Raw genomic sequence first — 15224 nt, forward strand, 5'->3', positions numbered from 1 at the left:
TATGTACGCAGGCCTTTAGGCAAGAATGCCACGCTTCGTATGTGTCGAGGCCTTAATTCTTATTTTAGTCCGTATTTGTTATAAATTGCAAATAAACTTTGTATATTTCGACGGAGGACCAACACCAAGAGTTGTGAACAAAAACCTGTATAGTTTTTACATATGTAATTTGTTGCCATAAGCGAATAATCAATATGATTTTTTTTTAAATTTTGGCCTTTGAAATACACTTGTTGTCAATCTGCATGTTGCATCTACAAAACTACAGAACCGATTTTACTGAAATTTTCAGGGATGTACAGGAATGGCTCCCGGTGAAAATAGGCTGCATAGCTTGTTTGATATTAAAAAAACGCTACATTTTCAATAATAACGAATGTATCGGTTAGAAAATTTACGAATTAATCTAAAATCTAGGTACTTCTTTTGGGCCTATCTCCAAAATCCTGAACCGATTTCCATGAAATTTGCAGCAAATGCTCAAGGTCTGCCGTGGCAATGTGTACTTAATGAATTTCAGCGTTTATTTCAAACGCAATATGTATATGCCAAACTTATGATTATATCGGTTTCAGCATTAATTTTGGAAGACGATGGTGTTGAGCCTCCGACCTTAGGTACATATTTGGATCCAAAAAACCGGACCACGCTAACTTTTTTAAATATGTTATGTCTTGAAAACTGATGACCACGCCCACGCTTTTCAATAATTTTTTTCAAAACTATTGAACAAAACTTCATGAAATTTTCAGAAAATGGGGATTGAATTTGAAAGCTTAACTTACAGTACGTTTATATATAACCGGATTTTACAAACCCACTGGGTTTCAAATTTCATTATAGTGCGTTTATATAAAACCGGATTTAACAAACCCACCGGGTTTCAAATGCCAATTCCTTGTGTATACATACGTCAAATAAATCCTCATTAAGGTTAACCCTGCAAAAGCCTATAATAAAAACATGGCCTTACAGAAAATACGTCGGTTGCTTTGTAAATGTCTTAAACATCCGAATACCTTTGAACGTAGCTGGCTGTCGAAGGCTGCTTTATAATCGACAAAAAGGTGGTAGGTGTCGATCTGCATCTCTTGGGTCTTCTCCAGGATTTGCCGCAGGGTAAATATCTGGTCAATGGTGGACTTGCCACGTCTAAAACCGCATTGGTATGGTCCAATTATTTCGTTGACCATGGGCTTTAGTCGTTCGCACAATATCCCTGACACTATCTTGTAGGCGATAGGGAGAAGACTTATGCCCCTATAGTTGGAGCATAAAGTCTTATCTCCTTTCTTAAGGACGGGACAAAAGTTGCTCAGGTTCCAATCGTCGGGTACGCGTTCTTCCTGCCAGATGGAGCTAACTAGCTGATGCATACACCTTATCAGCGTGTCGCCTCCGGTTTTAAACAGCTCGGATTGTAGGCCATCAGCTCCTGCTGCCTTATTATTCTTCAGCCGGTTTATTGCTGTCTGTACCTCATCTTGGCCGGGTGGTATATATTCAATACCATCTTCTGGGATTGGATCTGTGGTATCTTCGTCGACTTCGCTACTATTGGATACCAACAGTTTGAAAAATGCTCTTTCCATATCCTTAGCACACTATCTGTATCAGTTACCAGATTACCTAGCTGGTCTCTACCGGAGAATGTGCCAGTTCCAAAGCCATCAGTTTAATGTTTCACTCTTTGGTAGAACTTTCGAGCTTCATTCTGTCTCCTGTACATCCCGATTTGTTCACACTCCCGCTTTTCCATCTCTCTTTTTCCAGTGGAAAAGACGTTTCTCCTCTCTCGTTTTCTCCCGATACCTTACTCGTGCGCTACGCGTTGCTACTGATTGTAAAGTAGCCCTATATGCCGCATTTTTCTCTTCGGTAGCAGCACGACACTTAGTCATATCATGGTTTCCTTAGTTATCGTATCCACGTATGGATTTTGTGGCTGTTTGCATGGAGTGGACAATGTTTTGCCATTGTCCTGATATGTTATCGGGATGAGGAGTGCTTTGATTAAGTAGTTCGGCCAGTGGAATATGCTGTGGCTATCTGTTGTGATTGTAGCTTACCGATGTCCAACTTCCGTGTTGTGTCTGTTCGCACTTTGTTTGCTACGTTTAATCTGGTACGTACCTTTGCTGCAACAAGGTAGTGGTCCGAGTCTACGTTTGCACCTCGGAACGATCGTACATTCAACACGCTTGATGTATGTCTTCCATCTATCACAACGTGATCAATTTCATTTCTTGTTCTTTCATCTGTCGACAGCCAGGTGCCCTTATGAATACCGAGATGCTTAAATCTGGTACTGCTAACTACCATGTTTTTTGCAGCTGCAAAGTCTATCAGCCTCATACCATTGTCAGATGTTTCACTGTTGAGACTGAATTTCCCGACTGTTGGGCCAAAGATATTCTCCTTTCCAATTTTGGCTTTAAAATCGCCTTGTATAATTTTAATGACATGGGCAGGGCAACGGTCATAAGTTTTTTCCAAGCGCTCGTAAAATATATATTTGGTGTGTTCGTCCTTGTCTTCAGTGGGAGCATGAGCGCAAATAAAGCTGATGTTGAAGAATTTTGCTTTTAATCGAATTGCAGCGAGTCTTTCATTCACTGGGGTGAAGCTGGAGACCAGATGTCTTAACCTCCGACCAACTACAAATCCGCAACCAAACTCATGCTTTGTATCATGGCAGCTATAATACAGTGCGTCACCTTTAGGTGTTGTTGTGACACCTTTCCCGTGCCATCGCATTTCCTGTATGGCAGTAATGTCGGCCTTATACTTTTCAAGTACATCTGCCAATGCGTAACCTGCACCTTCTCTATAAAGAGTGCGAACATTCCAGGTGCAGATTCGCAGATCATGGTCTTTAAAACGTTTGCGGGGGTCGTTAACTTTAGACGGGTTTGTTATTCTTTTCTTTCGTTTGTTCATAGTAGGCTGTTTTTACTAGAGGAGGGTTACTAACCCGACTCCCAAACCCAAGTTTTTAACGTTCTTATGGGTGAACGAGCGGCACATGTTGGCCCACTACCTTTAACGGGTGTTAAAGGCAGTTCCCCAGGTGGCACCACGGGGAGGTCAGTGTCCACTTGAGATGAAATCCTGGGCTTTGCCATGTTAAAGCCGGTATCTTCCATCCCCTACGTATCTTCCATCCCCTACGTCACCCATAGTCGGCATTTCATGTTTCTTGTATTTTAATCGATATTACTTGTAAAAAGTAAATAAATTAAAGATGTTGTTAATATTTGGAATTCATTAAAAATTTGTCTTTTTTAATTTGTTTTTAACATAAACCAATTTATATAAAAGCTCAATAGTATTTGCAGTATTAGTTTATATTATATTCCAACTCATTATTTTATTCAAGCCAATTGTATTAATTAGACTTAAAAGTACATACCCAGCAAACCAAATGTCGGATGTCCGACATATGGAAACAATTTCGGAAGCAAAATCGTTCAGATTTCGTAGCGATTTCTATACGATTTTTCGTAGGGGAATTTGTTCAGATTTCGTTCCGATTTCGGAGAAAATGTCGGAAGTAAATTTCCCTTCGAATTTGCTAATGTTTTTCTTCCGATTTCGTTACGAATTCGGATCGATATGTCGGAAAAACCACCTTTTGTATATATCTAACAAGCAACATTTTAGTTTGTTGTCGAAAAACAAAATGGTTGGTTATAAAATTCGCATATACATTTTTTTAAATATTTTAAATATTTTAAATATAAATGCAACATATAATAACTGAAGCTAGTGCTGATAGACTCAACATATTCGTACATTTTTATTTGAAAATTTTGCCTATTAGGCGAAGGTCATTTTTTATTAATTTTTTAATTAATTTCTCGTTAGAGACGAGCTTACTGACCAAGATGCTTTTTGAAAAAGGAAAGCCGACGATACGAACCCACACAATCACCACTGTGTGACATGCATGTTTCGCCTTTGGTTTAGGAAGGCTCCTCAGACACATCGACTGTGGGGCGGCTTCGCTATCCTCTAACTTATTTCCTCTTTCAAATGCAAGTTGTTTTTTTACAAAGTTGAATTTTTTGTTCAAATCTTTGTATGGCTTTCATGACAAACGCTTAGCGTAGCCTTTGAAAGTTATGAGTTTGGTTCTGAACACTAACACGCCGTAACAACACTTTTTTCCATGTGTTTTTCAAGGACGTGGGTTCGAACCCCAGCCTGGCTCAAGCTGATTTTTATTTTTATTTGAAAAGGAAAGGAAAAGGAAAGGAAAGCCGACGATACGAACCCACACAACATTAGTACATTGTTCTACTTTTTTTTTCCTTTATTGTTCCTCTTGGGAGCATAGGGCTTCTACAAGAAAATTATATCTTATTTTATCGATACATATTGTTTTTAAATCATTGATTGATTTATTAATTCGTGATAATTCATTTTGGATTGTTCTGCGCCATGTGTTTTTTGGACGTCCTGGACGTCGAGATCCTTGAGGGTTCCATTCAAGAGCCGCACGAGAAATACTGGTGACCGGCTTTCTTAAAGTGTGCCCAATCCATCTCCACTTCCGTCTAGCGATTTGCTTTGTAATAGATTTTTCTCTCATCCTGGTATGTAAATCTATATTTGAAATAGTGTTTGGCCAAAATATGCCACAGATTATTCGAAGACATTTGTTTATGAATGTTTGCAGTTTTTGGGCTAACGTTTTTGACATGAGCCATGTTTCACTGCCATAAAGAAGAGTTGACTTCACGCATGAGCTGAAGATTTTTAATTTGGTATTGTTCTACTATAACTACAAAATGATAACAACAGTGAAAATCATTAGACATCTTTGAAATTATAATCTTCCAATAAAAAACATAACAAAGAAAATTTATCAATAAAAATGAGGCATCAGAGAAAAATTTTTTTCTTCGATAATCATACGAAATTATTCCAAAAGTGTTCAGAAATCTTTACGAAAGTTCGGAAGGTACCTCCGATTTTCATACGACATTATTCCAAAATCTTTCAGAAATCTGTACGAAAATTCGTAGGAAGAAATTCGAATTCCGAATTTCCCAAGGATTTTCTTCCGATTTTGTTGCGAATTCTGACCAAAATCGATCCGATTTCGCTCCGACACTTCGTTCCGAAATTATGTCAACCACTTACCAACATACAACTCTCGCTAAGATATCGTTACGATTTCGGATCAGATATCGGTCGTAACGTAGGAAATTTGTTCCGATTTCGTTACGATATCGGTACGATTGGTTTTCTGGGTATATACATTGACACAGAAAAGTATAGATACACACTACAAAAATGCAGTTTAGGCTAAATCGTTGTGTTTTTTACAGCAACAACTGCACTGTGTGGCTCCTTGGTGACAAAATAACCATAATTACACAAATTTATTTTAATCTAATACGTATATTTAATACAGTTAAAGAAATTCAATATTCACAACACAGAAAAGTATACATACACCACAAGGAAATGCGAGTATTATCGTAAAATTTATGGAATTAGTAGCAAAATTTATACATTTTTATACCCTACACCACTATGTGGTAAAGGGTATTATGTGTTAGTGCATTTGTATGTAACATATAAAAGGAAGCGAGATAGACCCATAGTTTCTTCTAGGGATATACATAGAATCACTTTCTGAGTCGATTTATGCATGTCCGTCCGTCCGTTCGCAACATACAGGTCGCATTTGTTGACCGATTTCGTTGAAAATTGGGGAATACCATTTTTTTAGCCGTCGGAAGATCAAGTTCGAAGATGGGATATATCGGTCCACGTTTTGGTATAGCCCCATATAACGGTACCCCCCGATTTACGGTATTTTGACGTTTTCAGCTACATTTTCAGACCGATTTAACTATAATTTGACATTTAGGGTTCCTAAGTATCAATAAACTTATATAACAAAAGTTGTGGACATAGGTCCACGTTTTGGTATAGCCCCCATATAACGTTACCCCCCAATTTACGGTATTTTGACGTTTTTAGCTACATTTTCAGACCGATTTAGCTATAACTTGACATTTAGGGTTCTTAAGTATCAATAAACTTATATAACAAAAGTTGTGGACATAGGTCCACGTTTTGGTATAGCCCCCATATAACGTTACCCCCCAATTTACGGTGTTTTGATGTTTTTAGCTACATTTTCAGACCGATATAGCTATAATCTCACATTTAGGGTTCTTAGGTGTCAATAAACATATATAACAAAAGTTGTGGACATAGACCCACGTTTTGGTATAGCCCCCATATAACGGTAGCCTCCGATTTGCGGTATTTTGACGTTTTTAGCTACATTTTGAGACCGATGTAGCTATAATTTGACATTTAGGGTTCTTAAATGTCAATAAAGTTATATAACAAAAGTTGTGGACATAGGTCCACGTTTCGGTATAGCCCCCATATAACGGTACCCCACGATTTACGGTATTTTGACAGTTTTAGCTACATTTTCAGACCGATTTAGCTATATTTTGACACTTAGGGTTCTTAAGTGTCAATAAACTTATATAACAAAACTTGTGGACATAGGTCCACGTTTTGATATAGCCCCCATATAACGGTTCATTTAAGTTCATATTTTCGTGTAGCCCAGATACCTCCGAACTACATGTTAATGACATTTGAAGTTCCCACGTTATGTACCGATTTTCGATATTTTGAAGATTCTAGCTAAATTTTTTAACCGAATTAGGAGTTATTTGACATTAAAGGCTCCCATCAAAAACTGTCAACATAGGCCCATGTTTAATTATAACCCCAATATAACAGTACCTCCCAATTTCTAGCCCACCAAAAATTGTCAACATACATAGTTAGATATAGGCACCATAAAAAAGGGCCTCCCGAATGAAGCATAAATGTACATAAACATTATCTGACATTTTAACGTAAGCACTTAAAGTTGGGGACAGGAATGAAAAGTAATTATTCCATTTTAGTTCAGAATATTTTATGGTGGAGGGTATGAAAAGCTCGGCCCGGCCGAACTTAATGCTTCTTTACTTGTTTGTTTTGGCGAATGTCTCTGAGTATCTGAGGTGTATTTTATATAAAAAAATATATTTTTGGGGGTTAAATGACCTTGCTATTTCTTTGTGTTTTTAAGGTATTATACTTAAAAAAAAAAAACACAAAATTAGTGTCAGGTGGCAGATCTTGAGATCCTAAAATGCTTTGAAGTTGTCCTTGTGCATAATATACTTTCCTTGGCCTTAAAAAATGCGCGTTCTTCCTGAAATTTCTCAGGAAGTTAATATATTCAGATAAAATAAATTGAATTAAAAATGGAATAATTCGAAAGTCAAATGGAATAATTCGAATTACAAATGAAATCCTCGAATTACAAATGAAATGTTACGAATTACAAAAAAAATTTCGAATTACATCTGAAAAAGGTAAGCTATGTGGAAATTTAACGTATCACATACATATGTCATTGACGATAGGACCCGACGCCGTCTGAAGGGTGTGGAATTTCAGAATGGTAGAGGTTAAACAGTTCCGGACATATCAACCTGCCTTGGGGAACTCCCTGTTTCACTTTACGGGTTTTGAACTTCTTGTTTCGGAATTCCACAAACGACTGACTTACGCACATATAGTAGATTATCCAACGTTTCAAACACGTCTGGAGAGTGGTCTTCTCTATGTCCTCGAACAGCTTGGCTTGGTTGACGGTATCGGAGGCCTTCGGTCAAGTGGCACCATGACTGTTCGGCCGCACGTCAGCGCTCTACTACCGATATATCAAAAAATTAATAATTTACATATTGTATTTGAAACATTTTTAGCTAAACAAATGTTTTTATTTGCCAGAAAGTGGTCGTCCAAGTACGTTGACTGTAAATTTGGATGGTCATGTGTTTGTAGTCATGTATTGTATATTTTCGATGTTGAATTCATTGGAGGCTCCAGTATGGGAAAATTTCGACGTCAACTGGTAGTGGTTGTATTTGGTAACATTCTATATTATGGATCTTCGATCTAGTCTGGTAGTTGGTGTAGGCCAACTGGGAGCATCGCGGTGGTTTATAAGTAAATCGTGGGTATAGTTTCGGTTCGAATGTGGAGTTGCATTATTAACCTTGCCCATAGAAAGGCAGGAGTGTTAGGTATGGTAGTCGCACTTCTTTGTGTGGGCGTTGGTAGACACATTGTGGTCACCCGGTGTTAAGGGCACTGTGAAATAGATCGTGTGGTAGGTGCTCACCTTAAACAATTCGAATTCATGTATGTACAGTACATCTATAGATTAATTACCCCCTCTAACTTTATGATCACCTTCATTGCATGTCAATTGTTGTTTTATATAATGCCACAATTTCCCTCGTCTGAGAAAGTTGGTCATCTTGTGATTGTCTAATTTAAATTAAATTGAGTAACAAAAGTCATAGAAAATCATCATTATGCAAAAACAAACAAACAAACAACAACAAACGAGTTAAAAGCTAATTATTTTTATTGTTTCAGTGCAAATTATCCCCACTGTAGCAGTTGTAAATTGATATGTGGCCACTTAAGAGTCGCTCATAAAGAAAGCTTTGCTTGCAAATCCTAGATTGTACCACATTACAAGACTATAAACACCAACAAGTAGTTGTGATCGACATCATCATCTGCATCATCGACATGTGGTGGTTGATAATGACCGAGCAACTAACAAAGCAAGCAGGAGGAAGGGAAGCGGGCAGCAAATCAGGCAGCCAGCCAGTTACCACCTATAGACCACCAACACCACCACTAATCAAATCAAAAGTGGTTTTGGCGAAAGGTAAATGCTAAGTGTGCGGAGTCACGTTAATAGATTTTTTATAGCTGCCACAAAATGAGGGTCAAAATAATCATCGGTATATATTTTTTGTTTATTTGTATTTTATTAAAGCAAACAAGGCACCAACATATGGCTGGATGGCTGCAACCATTCCAAGAAAAACCCCCATACGATGTAAATTTGAAGTTTTAAAGAGAAGAAAATTGTTAAAATGAAAAAAAAAATGTAAATATAAATACAACAAATTTACATAAATACAGTATGTATGATGAATATGTGTGTGCCTCAACATTTCAAACCTGCCAATGCAAATTTTCTTCCATTTATGTTGAGTAGTAGTGAGTATCTGTGTGTGTGTGTGCAGATATCATTATTTTTTACATACAAACATAATTTCATAGGATTTTCCATTCAATAACTCTCTTTTGGGCTAAATGTTTATGGCCAAATGGCCACTGTTGCCATGCTGGAGTTAAACTTTTTTTGGCCACTTTAGTGGCATAATCCCGGGGACCAAACTTAGCTTACCACAGACCGGCAAATCGCGTAATATGTGGTCAACAAGGTTTCTTTATCTGCACCCCAAGTGCTGCCGCAGATTGTCGCAGATAGCTGTGGCGTGAGCGCACGTCGTGAAAGTAGTGTCGAATGAGACCCCTACAATTTTGGGGCAGTTTGTGGTCGGAATTCTGCTACCGTCGACCGTGACATTCAATTCTCTTCCAAACTGCGCTTTCCATGTGGTGCGCTGTCATTGTGGCAGAAATCTGCATATTTCTCGAATGGAAAAAGGTGGTAAGATCGGTTAAATAGTTGTTCAGTCTCTCACAGATGTCATCAGGATAGGTACCTGACGCCAGGATCGTGCAATCATCACATACGTTACGACCTCGATGCCGTCTGGAGATGGCGGAATACAGGAGAGGTAGAGGTTAAACAGTTTCGGAGATATCACCGCACCTTGGGGAACTCCCTGTTTCACTCTACGGGGTTTGGACTTCTTGTTCCTTAATTCCACGTACGACTGGCATCCACACATATAATTGACTATCCAACGTTTCAAGCTTGGCTGGAGGGTTGTTTGCTCAATTTCCTCAAACAGCGTGGAGTGCCTGGCTTTTGATAAGTCAAGCGCCACCATCACTGTTCTATCGCACGGCCGTCTCTGGTTGAGTCCTTGACAAATATGTGTGGTAATGGCGTGCAGCGCAGTTGTCGTGCTGTGCTGATTACGGAATCCATGCTGATGATCGGCAACTTGATAGCTATTTCTGATACTGGGCCTCAAGGGTCTTTCCTACGGGCGACCAAAGCGAAATCGGCCTGTACGATTCACGTTTGCTGGCATCCTTGCCGGGCTTCCGTAGTGGGACCACCCTGCCCATTTTCTAGACTTCGGTAACAATGAGGGTGGATAGCGACAAGTTGAGAACTTTAGTGAGATACTCCACTCCCGGCTCATCCAGCTGCTTCAGCATTACCATGGAGATTCCATCAGGGCCCCAAGCTTTGGATGATTTAGCGTTCCTGATGGCATCATCCGTTGTAAACTGTGGTGGTTCCTCCTCAGCAGGAAGAGATCTGATGCGACGTAATACTCTTCTCTTCGCCCTGTCACTCTCGGGGTGCTCGACAAACTGTCGATTGAAATAACTTGCGCACCTCTTCGGGTCAGTCAACGTAACGCCGCCAAACTTGACTGAGGTCCTATCTTCCTTTCTTCCAGGGTTTGAGAGTGACTTAACCGTTGCCCACAATTCACCTATACCGGCTCCAATGTTGCAACTCTTCAGATGATTTAACCACTTGTTCCGCTTATGCTTGCCGACCAGCTTGTTAACTTCCAGTGTCAGCTTCCTGACTCTGAGGTCATTGGGGCTGACACTGGAAGTTAAGAGGTTGGTTCGACGAAGCTCATCACGCTCAGTTGCTAATCCCGTCGCCTCTGCTGGGAAGTTTGGTTTTACTTCGGGTATTCGACCAGGAGGGATATGGCGAGCGGCTGCAGCAGTGATGATGTCTCGGAACGTCCTTTCCGCTATCCGAACATCAGAAGGATTGGGCAGTTCTCTGAAGCGGTGATTGGTGAACTCTCTGAAACCCGGACAATCAGCTTTCTTATGATTGACGAATGTGCGGCGTTCAGAGGTAATGAAATCTGTTAATGGAGACAATTATGGGGAGATGGTCTGATCCAAAGGAAATGACGGGTTGACAGGTAAATTCATTTGTCAGACCAGGTGACACGATGGTTATGTCTGGCGAACTGTGACACTCTCCTCTAATTCTGGTAGGTGCGTCCTCATTGACCCTGCAAAACGTAGAGCTATCAATCTGCGCAACCAGCGCTGTACCCCTGTGGTCGTTTCCGAGGGCCGAATGCCACATCTCATAATGCGCATTAAAGTTCACCAGGACCAGCCGATTATGACCTTTCAAAAGGGCTAATGTCGGGCTCGTAATCCGAGATATAGCTATTTCTCGGCGGGATGAAAGTTCCACACCTGACTGCTACCCCCATACATTCCATGTACGGGTCATTAGAGACAGGCTCAAACGAGATAGGTCTGTATTGGACAGACTGGTGCAATAGGAAAGCTAATCCCCCACCTCCTCTTCTGGTGCGATCCTTCCTTAGCACATTGTAACCATCGCAACGTTGTAAGCTACAGTTGTTGTTGAGCTTAGTTTCTTGCATCGCAGCAACCTGGATATTCCTCCGACTCATGAAATGTAATATTTCCTCGATCTTACCTCGGAGTCCCTTGTAATTAAATTGCAAAAAGGATGCATTTTCCGGAATTGGGACAACAACGGCTGGTGTTAAAGGCTGCATGTGCGGTTGTTATCGAGGACGACTCACTGGGACTGTATTCACACAGCATGCAGCAATATAGTCCAATTTTTTCGAATTTTCATTTTTTATTGGAGCCGATCCAGTCCTCACAGCCGTTGGGATGGAGACTGCAACCATATTAGGGGTCGGAATTCGATTAATCGGGAGGAAACGCTTCGTAGCGTGAGGGCATTTCATTTCGAAACGCCTCACGAATCAAAATTTTAATCCGATTTCCCGAACATCCACTTGGGTGACGTCATTCGACGTAATGCCAATAAACTTTTCTTTCCTTGGCCTTACTCATGGTAGAACAATAAAAGGTAACAGCAATACAAAGTCCCGCAGGGGCATTCCTAAAAAGGGATGACAGGTGTAACGACCCCGCGGACCCCACGTTACCGACCATGGGCGGTATAACCCTAATATACCTGTGAGAGTCAACCCAAATAGCTGGGGAATAGGGTCTCCAGGTATCTGCGTTGTTACGGCAGACAAGGCAGTATGGATGGCAGCGGATGAGCCTATATAGGTCAACGGTGGCGCCCACAGACTTCCAAGAAGTGTACGCTCGTGCTTAGTCAAAAGGTTAATCCTGGGGAACCTTAATTGAGAGCAGCCCTCTCAACCTTCTTCTCCGAATGCTAACTGATTAAACCGAACACGCAAAGAAAAAATATAAAAACCAATCCGTAAAACAGATCACCGAACTGGCGACGAAATAGGACTATCGGGTACGGAACATGGAACATAAGAAGCTTAAATGGGAAAGAAAACGAACTGGTTGATGAAATATTGGGAACAAATGTTAAATACCTAGCCATAACCGAAACAAAGAAGAAGGGGTGCGGCTGTGAAATATTAAAGACGGTTTCATTCTATTATATTCTGGAGTTCCGAAGAAGGAAAGAGCCCGAGCTGGCGTAGGCTTCGTAATCCATAAGGAAATGGAAGACTCTATCTGCGAATGGAAATTCATAAATGAAATAATAATGGCTTTAAAAGTTAAGGAGGACACTTCACATACAACATTAGTTGTTGCGTATGCACCTACGGAAGACGCATCTGCAGAAGAAAAAGATACCTTTTTTAAACTCTTCAAAACACAATTGACGACATTACTACAGATGTGATCCTAATGGGGGGCTTCAACGGAAGAGTTGGAAGAAGCCCAGAAAATTATGAAAATGTTGTAGGGAAATACGGGGAGGAAGAAATAAACAATAACGGTACCCGATTGTTGCAATTCTGTATTGCCAATCAGCAAATTATTACAAACACAATGTTTCCTCATAAACACATTCATAGATACACGAGGGAGGAACCCGCACTAAATGAAAAATCGGTTATAGGCTATATAATTATTAGGAAAAACCAACTACCTAGATGCCGGGACGCTAGAGTCAAAAGAGGTCCGGAAATAGGCACTTTCTGGTCGTTTTGCGCATAGCAATAACAAAACCCCGCGAAAGGCAACCAGACAGAGAAATCTGCGAACAAAAATTAAAATTTCAAAATTAAAATCCAGGGCGGTCCAAGAAGAATTTGCTCGAAAAGTAACAGAAAAGGCAAATGAACTTAGAACATCGGCTCTAAATGAAAATGTAGATATCTTATGGACTAATTTTAAAACCATAATGATAGAAGCAGCAAAAGAAGTATGCGGCGAAGCGAAGTCCGGAGGACGACACCTTAAAGCAACCAAATGGCGGAACGACATTATTAAATGCGAAGTTAGAGAAAAGAAAACAAGATGGAAACAATACCTCAACAACAGAACGCCATCAAACTACAACCATTACAAAGAACAACGAATAAGAGTCAAGGAAATTGTCCGCCAATCGAAATCAGAATCGTGGGAGGAATTCGGGAAATATGTGGAAGAAAACTACAATCAGAACCAGAAACTGTTTTATAGAACTTTAAAAAGCCTCAGAAGACCAAAAGAGTGTCCCATTAAATTTATCCGAAGTAAAGAAGGAGAGCTACTGAGGGACGACCAAAAGATAATGGCACGGTGGAGAGAGTATTTCAACGAGCTACTAAATGGTGATAGCACACCCGTTACGGAACAAACACCAATAACTCAAGAAGATGAAGGTGTAACAAATATAATAACAACGCAAGAACTTAGTCAAGCTCTACAGAAAATGAAACTGGGGAAAGCAGCAGGCCACGATGGTAAAGCCCCAGAACTGCTGAAATACATGGGTGCGACAGGCGAAGAAATGCTTCTCAAAGTGATAAATGTTGCATGGACGACGGTCAGGATACCCAGCGACTGGCAGGTAGCCATAATCAACCCCAAAAAGACCGATAACCAACTTTGCCAGAACCATCGAGGAATATCCCTTTTATCAGTTGCAGGAAAAATCTACTCTAGAATCCTAACAAACAGACTTAGGAGTGAAATCGAAGACGAACTCGAAGAAGAACAGTGTGGTTTCAGACCCAATCGAGGTACACAAGACCTGATATTCACAATGAGACATATTGAGCCCATATTTATTTATAATTCTAATGGACGACATTATAAAGACGTGTAAGGAGTCATTTCGAACATTGAATATGGGAAATTGGAAAATGCAACCTGTAAAAATATCAATACTAGCTTATGCAGACGATGTGACTATATTAGCCAACAATCAAGAAAACCTACAACAAAATATAAACATTTTCGTAAACGAAGTAACAAGACTTGTATTAATGCGTAGACCCCCATTAATACAAGAAAACGGAAACAATGGTCATCAGGCGAAATAAATGTGAACACCAACTGCACATCGGAACTGAACCCCTAAAACAAGTTAAAAATTTTTGCTACCTTGGTGCAATACTAAGCGAAGACGGGAAAGCCGGCAGAGATCTTAACCGTAAAATATCAGCAACAGCAAATCTCTACTATAGGCTCAACCGAAACTTCATCAGTAAGAGAGAAGTAACAAAAGGGAACAAAACTAGCAGTTTTCAAATCAACTTACGTTCCAACACGTACGTATGGAAGTGAATCATGGGCACTCACAACTAAAAACCAGAACAGAATCCAAACATCAGAAATGAAGTACCTACGCCGCGTTGCAGGAAAAACCAGGATAGATAGGGTTAGAAATGATACAATCAGATCTAACATAGAAATCGAGCCCCTTAACGACAAAATCAAGAAAAAGAATCTAAGATGGTTTGGTTTCCGAAAAAAACTATTTCCTCCTCCAAGTCCGAAGGACGAGCAGCACAATAAAAAACGGCTTATAGAGGCGGTACAACGTTTGTTAATATGTGTGATATTTTGTTAAATTTGAAAAAAAAATTAAAGCCTTAATAAACATGTGCTTCTTTGATTTCAAAAACAAAAGTTTGAAACAACTTCTCATTTTTCAATGAATTTCTAGCGACCCCAAACATTTTTGCAAGAATTATACTTTCTGTGAAATTTATCCATTTAGTGGAATTATATGGATACTTTCATGAAAATGTAACGATTTTTCATTCATGTTTTTCAAAATATTCAACCAAATGTGAAAAAATATTAGTTTTATAAATTCCAGTAATTCAATTTCCTTGTTTTGTTTACATATATCGATGACACTAACATTACAAACAAAA

General features: G+C 39.7%; 1 protein-coding gene across 2 annotated transcripts in view; it reads left to right on the forward strand.

Annotated features, from left to right (window-relative positions):
- The window catches only part of LOC141404244 (agrin), a 91242-nt gene that overhangs the window by 3114 nt on the left and 72904 nt on the right, over positions 1-15224 (forward strand). Inside the window, exon 2 of one of the 2 annotated variants that reach the window (XM_073987638.1) lies at positions 8485-8785. The exons of the other annotated variant lie outside the window; for it this stretch is intronic. The gene's annotated coding sequence lies outside the window, so the exon portion shown is untranslated. The remainder of the gene's footprint in view (positions 1-8484; positions 8786-15224) is intronic. 2 annotated transcript variants of the gene reach the window in all.

The sequence above is a fragment of the Musca autumnalis genome, unplaced genomic scaffold, assembly GCF_047663935.1.
Source record: "Musca autumnalis isolate F117 unplaced genomic scaffold, ASM4766393v1 scaffold_4, whole genome shotgun sequence".
Taxonomy (NCBI): Eukaryota; Metazoa; Arthropoda; class Insecta; order Diptera; family Muscidae; genus Musca; species Musca autumnalis.